Genomic DNA, 15166 nt, shown 5'->3' with positions numbered 1-15166 from the left:
AACAGAACAGAAATAGAATGGAATAGAATGGAATAGGAATAGAATAGAATAGAATAGAATGGAATGGAATGGAACGGAACGAACAGAACAGAACAGAACAGAGGAACAGAATAGAATAGAATAGAATAGAGTAAGGAATAGAATAGAGAATAGAATAGGAAACAGAAATAAATAGAAACAGCATAGAAATAGAACAGAACAGAACAGAGGAATAGAATGGAATGGAATAGGAAACAGAATAGAATAGAATAGGAATAGAATGGAATGGAATGGAATAGGAACGGAACAGAACAGAACAGAACAGAACAGAACAGAATAGAATAGAATAGAATAGAGTAAGGAATAGAATAGAGAATAGAATAGGAAACAGAAATAAATAGAAACAGCATAGAAATAGAACAGAACAGAACAGAACAGAGGAATAGAATAGAATAGAATAGAATAGAATAGAATAGAATAGAATAGAATAGAATGGAATGGAAACAGCATGGGGAACGGAAACAGAACAGAGGGAACAGAATAGAATAGAATAGAACAGAACAGAACAGAGGAATAGAATAGGAAACATGAAATAAATAGAAACAGCATAGAAATAGAATAGAACAGAACAGAGGAATAGAATAGAACAGAATAGAGAATAGAAAGGAATAGAATAGAAATAGAATAGGAACAGAAATAATGAAACAGCAACAAAATAGAACAGAACAGAGGAATAGAATAGAATAGAATAGAATAGAATAGAATAGAATAGAGAATAGAATAGGAAACAGAAATAAATAGAAACAGCATAGAAATAGAACAGAACAGAACAGAGAGGAATAGAATGGAATGGAATGGAATAGAATAGAATAGAATAGAATGGAATGGAATGGAATGGAACCAGAACGGAACGGAACGAACAGAACAGAACAGAATAGAATAGGAATAGAATAGAGTAAGGAATAGAATAGAGAATAGAATAGGAAACAGAAATAAATAGAAACAGCATAGAAATAGAACAGAACAGAACAGAGGAATAGAATAGAATAGAATAGAATAGAATAGAATAATGGAATAGAATAGGAATAACGGAATAGAACAGAACAGAATAGAATAGAATAGAAACAGAAATAGAATAGAAACAGAATAGAAACAGATAAAATAGAGAACAGAACAGAGGAATAGAATAGAATAGAATAGAATAGGAATAGAATAGAATAGAAAGGAATAGGAAACAGAATACAAATAGAAACAGAACAGAAATAGAACAGAACAGAATAGAACAGAGGAATGGAATAGAATAGAATAGAATAGAATAGAATAGAATAGAATAGGAAACAGAACATAAATAGAACAGCATAGAAATAGAACAGAACAGAACAGAATAGAATAGAATAGAATAGAATAGAATAGAATAGAATAGAATAGGAAACAGAAATAAATAGAAACAACATAGAAATAGAACAGAACAGAACAGAGGAATAGAATAGAATGAATAGAATAGAATAGAATAGGAATGGAATGGAAAATGGAATGGAATGGAAACAGAAATAGAACAGAACAGAATAGAAATAGAACAGAACAGAAATAGGAATAGAATAGAATAGAATAGAGAAGGAATATAGAATAGAGAATAGAATAGGAAACAGAACATAAATAGAACAGAGAATAGAACAGAATAGAACAGAATAGAATAGAATAGAATAGAATAGAGTAAGGAATAGAATAGAATAGAATAGAATAGGAAACAGAAATAAATAGAAACAGCATAGAAATAGAACAGAACAGAACAGAGGAATAGAATAGAATAGAATAGAATAGAATGGAAATGAATAGAATAGAATAGAATAGAAACAGAAATAAATAGAAACAGCATAGAAATAGAACAGAACGGAACAGAACAGAATAGAATAGAATAGAATAGAATAGAATAGAGAATAGAATAGGAAACAGAAATAAATAGAAACAGCATAGAAATAGAACAGAACAGAACAGAGGAATAGAATGGAATGGAATGGAATAGAATAGAATAGAATGGAATGGAATGGAATGGAACGGAACGGAACAGAACAGAACAGAACAGAATAGAATAGAGTAAGGAATAGAATAGAGAATAGAATAGGAAACAGAAATAAATAGAAACAGCATAGAAATAGAACAGAACAGAACAGAGGAATAGAATAGAACAGAATGAATAGAATAGAGTAAGAATAGAATAGAGAATAGAATAGGAAACAGAAATAAATAGAAACAGCATAGAAATAGAAACAGAACAGAACAGAGGAATAGAATAGAATAGAATAGAATAGAATAAGGAATAGAATAGAGAAATAGAATAGAAACAGAAATAAATAGAAACAGCATAGAAATAGAACAGAACAGAACAGAGGAACAGAATAGAATAGAATAGAATAGAATAGAATAGAATAGAATAGGAAACAGAAATAAATAGAAACAGCATAGAAATAGAACAGAACAGAACAGAGGAATAATGAACAGAACAGAAATAGAATAGAACAGAACAGAACAGAATAGAATAGAATAGAATGGTGAATAGAATAGAAAGAGAAATAGAATAGAAGAGCAGAAATAGAATAGAAACAGAACAGAGAAACAGAATAGAACAGAACAGAAATAGAATAGAATAGAATAGAATAGAATAGAATAGAATAGAATACAGAAATAAATAGAAACAGCATAGAAATAGAACAGAACAGAACAGAGGAATAGAATAGAATAGAATGGAATAGAATAGAATAGAAAGATGGAATAGAAATTATAAATGGAAATGGAATAGAACAGCAACGAAATAGAACAGAACAGAACAGAGGAATAGAATAGAATAGAATAGAATAGAATAGAATAGAATAGAATAGAATAGAATAGGAAACAGAAATAAATAGAAACAGCATAGAAATAGAACAGAACAGAACAGAGGAATAGAATGGAATGGAATAGAATAGAATAGAATAGAATGGAAAAGGAAATGGAACGGAACGAACAGAAACAGAACAGAACAGAGGAATAGAATAGAATAGAATAGAATAGAATAGAATAGAATAGAATAGGAAACAGAAATAGAATAGAAACAGCATAGAATATGAATGGAGAACAGAACAGAACAGAGGAATAGAATAGAATAGAATAGAATAGAATAGAATTAGAAACAGAATAAATAGAAACAGCATAGAAAATAGAACAGAACAGAACAGAGGAATAGAATGGAATGGAATAGAATAGAATAGAATAGAATAGAATAGAATAGAAACAGAACAAATAGAAACAGAAGAAATAGAACAGAACAGAACAGAGAATAGAATAGAATAGAATAGAATAGGAAAGAAATAAATAGAAACAGAACAGAATAGAAATAGAACAGAACAGAACAGAGAAATAGAATAGAATAGAATAGAACAGAATAGAATAGAGCATAGAATAGAATAGAATAGAAATAGGAAACAGAAATAGAATAGAAACAGAATAGAAATAGAACAGAACAGAACAGAATAGAATAGAATGAATGGAATAGAATAGAAATAGAATAGAAACAGAATGGAATGGAATGGAATAGAACGGAACGGAATAGAATAGAATAGAAATGGAACGGAACTGAGAACAGAACAGAGGAATAGAATAGAATAATAGAATAGAATAGAATAGAATAGAATAGAAACAGAATAGAATAGAACAGAACAGAACAGAAATAGAAATAGAACAGAATAGAATAGAGTAAGGAATAGAATAGAGAATAGAATAGGATAGAATAGAAATAAATAGAAACAGAACGAAATAGAACAGAACAGAACAGAGGAATAGAATAGAATAGAATAGAATAGAACAGTAAGGAATAGAATAGAGAATAGAATAGGAAACAGAAATAAATAGAAAACAGCATAGAAATAGAACAGAACAGAACAGAGTGAATAGAATAGAATAGAATAGAATAGAATAGAATAGAATAGAATAGAATAGGAAACAGAAATGGAATAGAAACAGCACAGAACAGAACAGAAACAGAACAGAACAGAATAGAATAGAAATAGAATAGAATAGAATAGAATAGGAATATGGAATGGAATGGAAATAGAACAGAAACAGCATAGAAATAGAACAGAACAGAACAGAACAGAATAGAATAGAATGGAATGGAATAGAATAGAATAGAATGGAATGGAATGGAATGGAACGGAACGGAATGGAACGGAACGGAACAGAACAGAACAGAATAGAATAGAATAGAATAGAATAGAATAGAATAGAGAATAGAATAGGAATGGAATAGAATGGAACAGAATAGAATAGGAACGGAACAGAACAGAACAGAGGAATAGAAGAACAGAAATAGAATAGAATAGAATAGAATAGGAATAGAATAGAATAACGGAATAGAACAGAAATAGAATAGAACAGAATAGAACAGAACAGAACAGAACAGAATAGAGTAAGAGAATAGAATAGAATAGAATAGAATAGAATAGAATAGGAAACAGAAATAAATAGAAACAATAGCATAGAACAGAACAGAACAGAACAGAATAGAATAGAATAAGGAATAGAATAGAACAGAATAGAATAGGAAACAGAAATAAATAGAAACAGCATAGAAATAGAACAGAACAGAACAGAACAGAATGGAATGGAATGGAATAGAATAGAATAGAATAGATGGAATAGAATAGAGACAAACAGAACAGAATAGAATAGGAGTAAGGACGGAACGAACGGAACAGAAACAGAACAGAAATAGAATAGAACAGAGAATAGAATAATGAAATAGAATAGAATAGAAACAGAAATGGAATGAAACAGAATAGAATAGAACAGAACGGAATGAACAGAACGAACGAACAGAACAGTAGAACGAGAACAGAATAGAATAGAGTAAGGAATAGAACAGAGAATAGAATAGGAAACAGAAATAAATAGAAACAGCATAGAAATAGAACAGAACAGAACAGGAACAGAATAGAATAGAATAGAGTAAGAATAGAATAGAGAATAGAATAGGAAGGAAATAAATAGAAACAGCATAGAAATAGAAACAGAACAGAACAGAGGAATAGAATAGAATAGAATAGAATAGAATAGAATAGAATAGAATAGAAACAGAAATGAATAGAAACAGATGGAATAGAACAGAAACAGAACAGAACAGAATAGAATAGGAATGGAATAGAATAGAATAGAATAGAAACAGAATAGAATAGAAACAGAACAGAGACAGAAATAGAAACAGAACAGAATAGAATGGAATAGAATGGAATAACTGAATAGAATAGGAAACAGAATAGAATGGAATGCGGAATGGAATGGAACTTGAACTGAACAGAACAGAACAGAATGGAATAGAATAGAATAGAGTAAGGAATAGAATAGAACGAGGAACAGGGCAGAAATAGAATAGAAACAGCACAGAAATAGAAAATAGAAAGAACAGAAACAGAGGAATAGAATAGAACAGAATGGAATAGAATAGAATGGAATAGAATGGAATGGAACTAGAATAGAACAGAACAGAACAGAATAGAATAGAATAGAGTAAGGAATAGAATAGAATAGAATAGAATAGAAACAGAAATAAATAGAAACAGCAATAGGAAACAGAATAAAATAAGAACAGAATAGAACAGAACAGAACAGAATAGAATAGAATAGAATAGAACAGAATAGAAAATAGAATAGAACAGAAATAGAATAGAAACAGAACAGAATAGAACAGAACAGAACAGAGGAATAGAATAGAAGGAATAGAATAGAATAGAATAGAATAGAATAGAATAGAATAGAATAGAATAGAAACAGAATAGGAAACAGAAATAGAATAGAAACAGAATAGAAATAGAACAGAACAGAACAGAGGAATAGAATGGAATGGAATGGAATAGAATAGAATAGAAATGGAATGGAATGGAATGGAATGGAACAGAAACAAACAGAACAGAACAGAACAGAACAGAACAGAAGAGAAATAGAATAGAATAGAATAAGGAATAGAATAGAAATAGAATAGGAAACAGAAATAAATAGAAACAGCATAGAAATAGAACAGAACAGAACAGAGGAATAGAATAGAATAGAATAGAATAGAATAGAGTAAGTAAATAGAATAGAATACTAGAATAGAATAGAAACAAATAGAATAGAATAGGAACAGAAATAGAACAGAACAGAACAGAAGGAATAGAATAGAACAGAACAGAATAGGAATAGAATAGAATGAATAGAAATAGAAACAGAATAGAATAGAAACAGAACAGAAATAGAATAGAAACAGAATAGAATAGAACAGAACAGAACAGAACAGAATAGAATAGAATAGAACAGAATAGAATAGAACAGAATAGAATAGGAAACAGAAATAAATAGAAACAGCATAGAAATAGAACAGAACAGAACAGAGGAATAGAATAGAATAGAAGATAGAATAGAATAGAATAGAATAGAGAATAGAATAGGGAAACAGAAATAAATAGAAACAGCATAGAAATAGAAACAGAACAGAACAGAGGAATAGAATAGAACATAGAATAGAATAGAATAGGAATAAATAGAATAGAATAGAATAGAACAGAACAGAACAGAAATAGAACAGAATAGAATAGAATAGAATAGAATGAATAGAATAGAATAGAATAGAGAATAGAATAGGAAACAGAAATAAATAGAAACAGCATAGAAATAGAACAGAACAGAACAGAATGAATAGAATAGAATAGAATAGAGATAGAATAGAATAAGAATAGAATAGAATAGAGAATAGAATAGGAAACAGAAATAAATAGAAACAGCATAGAAATAGAACAGAACAGAACAGAAATAGAACAGAATAGAACAGAATAGAATAGAACAGAATAGAATAGAAACAGAAATAGAATAGAAACAGGAACAGAAATAGAACAGAAACAGAACAGAAATAGAATAGAACAGAACAGAATAGAATAGAATAGAATAGAATAGAATAGAATAGAATAGAATAGGAAACAGAATAGAATAGAAACAGAAATAGAAATAGAAACAGCATAGAAACAGAAATAGAACAGAACAGAATGGAATAGAATAGAATAGAACAGAATAAGAATAGAATAGAACAGAACAGAATAGAATAGAATAGAGAAAGGAATAGAATAGGAAACAGAAATAAATAGAAACAGCATAGAAATAGAACAGAACAGAACAGAGGAATAGAACAGGAATGGAATAATGAATAGAATAGAATAGAATAGAATGAATAGAACAGAATAGAACAGAACAGAATAGAATAGAACAGAAACAGAATAGAATAGAGAATAGAACAGAATAGAAATAGAATAGAAACAGAAATAGAATAGAAATAGAATAGAATAGAATATAGAATAGAATAGAATAGAATAGAAATAGAATAGAATGAGCATAGAAATAGAACAGAACAGAACAGAACAGAATAGAATGGAATAGAAACAGAATAGAATAGAATAGAACAGAACAGAATAGAATAGAATAGAGAATAGAATAGAAATAGAACAGAACAGAACAGAAATAGAATAGAAACAGCATAGAAATAGAATGAGAATAGAAAAATGGAATGATAGAATAGAAACAGAATAGAACAGAACAGAATAGAACAGAATAAGGAATAGAATAGAATAGAATAGAACAGAATAGAAAGAATGGAAATAAATAGAAACAGCAACAGAAATAGAACAGAACAGAACAGAACAGAATAGAATAGAATAGAATAGGAATAGAATAGAAATAGAATAGGAAACAGAATAGAATAGAAACATAGAAACAGAACAGAAATAGAACAGAAACAGAATAGATAGAATAGAACAGAATAGAATAGAACAATAGAAACAGAATAGAAATAGAATAGAATAGAACAGAATAGAATAGAAACAGAAATAAACAGAAACAGCACAGAAATAGAACAGAACAGAACAGAGGAATAGAATAGAATAGAATGAATAGAATAGAAATAGGAAATGAAATAAATAGAAACAGCACAGAAATAGAACAGAACAGAACAGAGGAATAGAATAGAATAGAATAGAATAGAATAGAATAGAAACAGAATAAATAGAAACAGCATAGAAATAGAACAGAACAGAACAGAATAGAAATAGAATAGAATAGAATAGAGAATAGAATAGAAAGAAACAGGAATAGAATAGAAACAGAATAGAAATAGAACATAGAATAGAACAGAGGAATAGAAACAGAATAGAAATAGAATAGAATAGAACAGAATAGAATAGAATAGGAATGGAATAGAACAGAATAGAATAGAATAGAACAGAATAGAACAGAACAGAGAATAGAGAATAGAATAGAGAATAGAATAGAAACAGAAACAAACAGAAAATAGAATAGAATAGAAGAAATAGAATAGAATAGAAATAGAATAGAATAGAATAGAATAGAATAGGAAACAGAAATAAATAGAAACAGCATAGAAATAGAACAGAACAGAACAGAGGAATAGAATGGAATGGAATGAATAGAATAGAATAAGATGGAATGGAATGGAACACGAACAGAACAGAACAGAATAGAATAGAATAGAGTACAGAATAGAATAGAGAATAGAATAGGAAACAGAAATAAATAGAAACAGCATAGAAATAGAACAGAACAGAACAGAGGAATAGAATAGAATAGAATAGAATAGAATAGAATAGAATAGAATAGAAACAGAAAATAGAACAGGAAACAGAAATAGAATAGAAACAGAATGAGAAATAGAACAGAAGAACAGAACAGAATAGAATAGAATGGAATGGAATAGAATAGAATAGAATAGAATAGAATAGAATAGAATGGAAATAGAATAGAAACAGAAAAAATAGAAGACAGAACAGAACAGAACAGAACAGAATAGAATGAATAGAATAGAATAGAATAGAATAGAATAGAATAGAATAGAATAGGAAACAGAAATAAATAGAAACAGCATAGAAATAGAACAGAACAGAACAGAGGAATAGAATGGAATGGAATGGAATAGAATAGAATGAATGGAATGGAATGGAATGGAATAGAATAGAACAGAACATAAAAGAACAGAATAGAAATAGAATAGAACAGAATAGAATAGAATAGAATAGGAATAGAAAGGAATAGAATGAAGGAATAGAATAGAATAGAACAGAACAGAATAGAATAGAATGGAACAGAATAGAACAGAATGGAATAGGAATAGAATAGAATGAAGTGCGAGAATAGAAAACAGAACAGAATAGAACAGAATAGAATAGAATAGAATAGAATAGAGAATAGAATAGGAATAGAAATAGAATAGAATAGAATAGAAAGAAATAGAACAGAACAGAATAGAAATAGAATAGAATAGAGGGAATAGAATAGAATAGAATAGAATAGAATAGAATAGAATAGAATAGAATAGAATAGAATAGAATAGAATAGAATAGAAACAGAATAGAATAGAATAGAATAGAATAGAACAGAAATAGAATAGAACAGAATAGAATAGAATAGAATAGAATGAGAAGAATGGAATGGAATGAATAGAACAGAATAGGAATAGAATAGAACGAATAGAATAGAACAGAATAGAATAGAATAGAATAGAATAGAATAGAATAGAATAGAATAGGAAACAGAAATAAATAGAAACAGCATAGAAATAGAACAGAACAGAACAGAATGGAATAGAATAGAATGGAATGAACAGAATAGAATAGAATAGAAGGAATAGAATAGAATAGAACAGAATAGAATAGAATAGAATAGAATAGGAATAGAAATAGAATAGAATGAATAGAATGAAATAGAATAGAATAGGAAACAGAAATAAATAGAAACAGCATAGAAATAGAACAGAACAGAACAGAGGAATAGAATAGGAATGAATGGAATAGAATAGAATAGAATAGAATAGAAACAGAAATAAATAGAAACAGCATAGAAATAGAACAGAACAGAACAGAATAATAGAATAGGAATAGAACGAGAAGACAGAATAGAATAGAATAGAATAGAATAGAGTAAGGAATAGAATAGAGAATAGAATAGGAAACAGAAATAAATAGAAACAGCATAGAAATAGAAAACAGAACAGAACAGAGGAATAGAATGGAATGTAATGGAATAGAATAGAATAGAATGGAATGGAATGGAATGGAGAACGAAGAACAGAACAGAACAGAATAGAATAGAATAACAGAAACAGAATAGAAATAGAACAGAAACAGAAATAAATAGAACAGAATAGAAATAGAACAGAACAGAACAGAGGAATAGAATAGAATAGAATAGAATAGAATAGAATAGAGAATAGAATAGGAAACAGAAATAAATAGAAACAGCATAGAAATAGAACAGAACAGAACAGAGGAATAGAATAGAATAGAATAGAATAGAATAGAATAGAATGGAATAGGAATAGAAATAGAATAGGAAACAGAAATATAGAAACAGAAACAGAATAGAACAGAGAATAGAACAGAAATGAAGAATGGAATAGAATAGAATAGAACGGAACAGAATAGAATAGAATAGAATAGAATAGAATAGAATAAGGAATACAATATAGAGAATAGAATAGGAAACAGAAATAAATAGAAACAGCATAGAAATAGAACAGAAACAATAGAATAGAATGGAATAGAATAGAATAGAATAGAATAGAATAGAATAGAATAGAATAGAATGGAATGGAACGGAACGGAACGAACAGAAACAGAACAGAACAGAATAGAATAGAATAGAGTAAGGAATAGAATAGAGAATAGAATAGGAAACAGAAATAAATAGAAACAGCATAGAAATAGAACAGAACAGAACAGAGGAATAGAATAGAATAGAATAGAATAGAATAGAATAGAATAGAATGGAATGGAATGGAGCAAATAGAAATGCAGAAACAGAACAGAACAGAACAGAATAGAATAGAATAGAGTAAGGAATAGAACAGAGAAATAGAATAGGAAACAGAAATAAATAGAAACAGCATAGAAATAGAACAGAAGACAGAACAGAGGAATAGAACAGAATAGAATAGAGAAGGAATAGAATAGAATAGAATAGAAACAGAATAGAATAGAAACAGAACAGAAATAGAACAGAACAGAAATAGAATAGAATAGAATAGAATAGAGATAGAATAGAATAGAATAGAATAGAATAGAAACAGAAATAGAAACAGAACAGAAATAGAATTAGAACAGAACAGAACAGAGAGGAATAGAATGGAATGAATGGAATAGAATAGAATAGAATAGAATAGAATAGAAATGGAATGGAATGGAACGGAACGGAGCGGAACGGAACAGAACAGAACAGAATAGAATAGAATAGAGTAAGGAATAGAATAGAATAGAATAGGAAACAGAAATAAATAGAAACAGCAACAGAAATAGAACAGAACAGAACAGAGGAACAGAATGGAATGGAATAGAATAGAACAGAATAGAATGGAATGGAATGGAAACAGAAATGAATAGAAACAGCAAGAAACGGAACAGAACAGAACAGAATAGAATAGAATAGAGTAAGGAATAGAATAGAGAATAGAATAGGAAACAGAAATAAATAGAAACAGCATAGAAATAGAACAGAACAGAACAGAGGAATAGAATAGAATAGAATAGAATAGAGTAAGGAATAGAATAGAGAATAGAATAGAAACAGAAATAAATAGAAACAGCATAGAAACAGAACAGAACAGAACAGAATAGAAATAGAATGAACAGAATAGGGAATAGAATAGAATAGAATAGAATAGAATAGAATAGAATAGGAAACAGAAATAAATAGAAACAGCATAGAAATAGAACAGAACAGAACAGAGGAATAGAATGGAATGGAATAGAATAGAATAGAATAGAATAGAATAGAATAATAGAATGGAATGGAATGGGAAACAGAAATAAATAGAAACAGAATAGAAACAGAACAGAACAGAACAGAGGAATAGAATAGAATAGAATAGAATAAGAATAGAATAGAATAGAGAATAATAGAACAGAAAGAATAGGAAACAGAAATAAATAGAAACAGCATAGAAATAGAACAGAACAGAACAGAGGAATAGAATAGAATAGAATAGAATAGAATAAGGAATAGAATAGAAGAATAGAATAGAAAACAGAAATAAATAGAAACAGCATAGAAATAGAACAGAACAGAACAGAGGAATAGAATAGAATAGAATAGAATAGAATAGAATAGAATAGAATAGAATAGAATAGAAACAGAAACAAATAGAAACAGCATAAATAGAACAGAACAGAACAGAGGAATAACAGAATAGAATAGAATAGAGCATAGAATAGAATAGAATAGAATAGGAAACAGAAATAAATAGAAACAGCATAGAAATAGAACAGAACAGAACAGAGGAATAGAATAGAATAGAATAGAATAGAATAGAATAGAATAGAATGGAATGGAATAGAACAGAGAAACAGAAACAAACAGAAACAGAGAGAATATAGAAACAGAACAGAACAGAACAGAATAGAATAGAATAGAATAGAATAGAACAGAATAGAATAGAGAATAGAATAGAAACAGAAATAAATAGAAACAGCATAGAAATAGAAACAGAACAGAACAGAACGATAGAACAGAACAGAATAGAATAGAATAGAATAGAATAGAATAGGAATAGAAATAGAATAGGAAACAGAAATAAATAGAAACAGCATAGAAATAGAACAGAACAGAACAGAGGAATAGAATAGAATAGAATAGAATAGAATAGAATAGAGAATAGAAACAGAAATAAATAGAAACAGCATAGAAATAGAACAGAACAGAACAGAGGAATAGAATAGAATAGAATAGAATAGAATAGAATAGAATGGAATAGAATAGGAAACAGAAATAAATAGAAACAGCATAGAAATAGAACAGAACAGAACAGAGAATAGAATAGAATAGAATAGAATAGAATAGAATAGAATAGAATAGAATAGAATAGAATAGAAAACAGAAATAAATAGAAACAGCATAGAAATAGAACAGAACAGAACAGAATAGAATAGAATGGAATGGAATGGAATAGAATAGAATAGAATGGAATGGAATAGAATGGAATAAATAGAACAGAATAGAATAGAACAGAACAGAACAGAATAGAATAGAATAGAATAGGAATAGAATAGAATAGAATAGGAAACAGAATAAATAGAAACAGCATAGAAAGAATAGAACAGAACAGAACAGAATAGAATAGAATAGAATGAATAGAATGAGAATAGAATAGGAAACAGAATAATAGAACAGCATAGAATATAGAACGGAACAGAACAGAACAGAGAATAGAATAGAATAGAATAGAATAGAATAGGAATAGAATAGAATAGAATAGAATAGAAAATAGAAAATAAGCATAGAAATAGAATAGAACAGAACAGAGAACAATAGAACAGAATAGAATAGAATAGAATAGAATAGAATAGAATAGAATATGAACAGAATAGAATAGAATAGAATAGAAAACAGAAATAAATGAAACAGCATAGAAATAGAACAGAACAGAACAGAGGAATAGAATAGAATAGAATAGAATAGAATAGAATAGAATAGGAAACAGAAATAAATAGAAACAGCATAGAAATAGAACAGAACAGAACAGAGAGAATAGAATAGAATAGAATAGAATAGAATAGAATAGAATAGAATAGAATAGGAACAGAAATAAATAGAAACAGCATAGAAATAGAACAGAACAGAACAGAACAGAGGGAATAGAATGGAATGGAATGGAATAGAATAGAATAGAGAATAGGAATGGAATGGAATGGAACGAACGGAGGCAGACAGAACGGAACAGAACAGAACAGAATAGAATAGAATAGAGTAAGGAATAGAATAGAGAATAGAATAGGAAACAGAAATAAATAGAAACAGCATAGAAATAGAACAGAACAGAACAGAGGAATAGAATGGAATAGAATGGAATAGAATAGAATAGAATGGAATGGAATGGAACAGAACGGAACGAACAGAACAGAACAGAACAGAATAGAATAGAGAGTAAGGAATAGAATAGAGAATAGAATAGGAAACAGAAATAAATAGAAACAGCATAGAAATAGAACAGAACAGAACAGAACAGAGGAGAATAGAATAGAATAGAATAGAATAGAATAGAAGTAAGAGAATAGAATAGAATAGAATAGAATAGAAGAAACAGAAATAAATAGAAACAGCATAGAAATAGAACAGAAGAGAACAGAGGAATAGAATAGAATAGAATAGAATAGAATAGAATAGAATAGAATAGAATAGAATAGGAATAGAATAGAATGGAATAGGAAACAGAAATAAATAGAAACAGCATAGAAATAGAACAGAACAGAACAGAGGAATAGAATGGAATGGAATGGAATAGAATAGAATAGAATGGAATGGAATGGAATGGAGCAGAACAGAACAGAACAGAACAGAATAGAATAGAATAGAGTAAGGAATAGAATAGAGAATAGAATAGGAAACAGAAATAAATAGAAACAGCATAGAAATAGAACAGAACAGAACAGAGGAAGAATGGAATAGAATAGAATAAATGGAATAGGAATGGAATAGAATAGAAAGCAGGAACAGAACAGAACAGAACAGAACAGAGGAATAGAACAGGAACAGAATAGAATAGAATAGAATAGAATAGAATAGAATAGAATAGAGAATAGAATAGGAACAGAAATAAATAGAAACAGAATAGAAATAAGAACAGAATAGAATAGAGAATAGAATAGAAACAGAAATAGAATAGAATAGAATAGAAATAGAAACAGAATAGAAATAGAACAGAGGAATAGAAAGAGAATAGAATAGAATAGAATAGAATAGAATAGAATAGAATAGGAAACAGAAATAGAATAGAATAGCATAGAAATAGAATAGAACAGGAATAGGAATAGGAATGGAATAGAAATGAATGGAAATAGAATAGAAACAGAATAGAATAGAACAGAATAGAATAGAATAGGAAGAATGAAGGAAATAGAATAGAACACAGAATAGAGAATAGAACAGAGAATAGAATAGAGAATAGAATAACAAACAGAAATAAATAGAAACAGCATAGAAATAGAACAGAACAGAACAGAGGAATAGAATGGAATGGAATGGAATAGAATAGAATAGAATGGAATGGAATGGAATGGAACGGAATGGAGCAGACGGAACAGAACAGAACAGAATAGAATAGAATAGAGTAAGGAATAGAACAGAGAGAATA

Source organism: Notechis scutatus, chromosome 1 (genome assembly GCF_049901735.1).
Source record: "Notechis scutatus isolate UNSWTSFEM ecotype Mainland chromosome 1, rNotScu1.2, whole genome shotgun sequence".
Taxonomy (NCBI): domain Eukaryota; kingdom Metazoa; phylum Chordata; class Lepidosauria; order Squamata; family Elapidae; genus Notechis; species Notechis scutatus.
Note: the sequence above shows the minus strand (reverse complement) of the source record.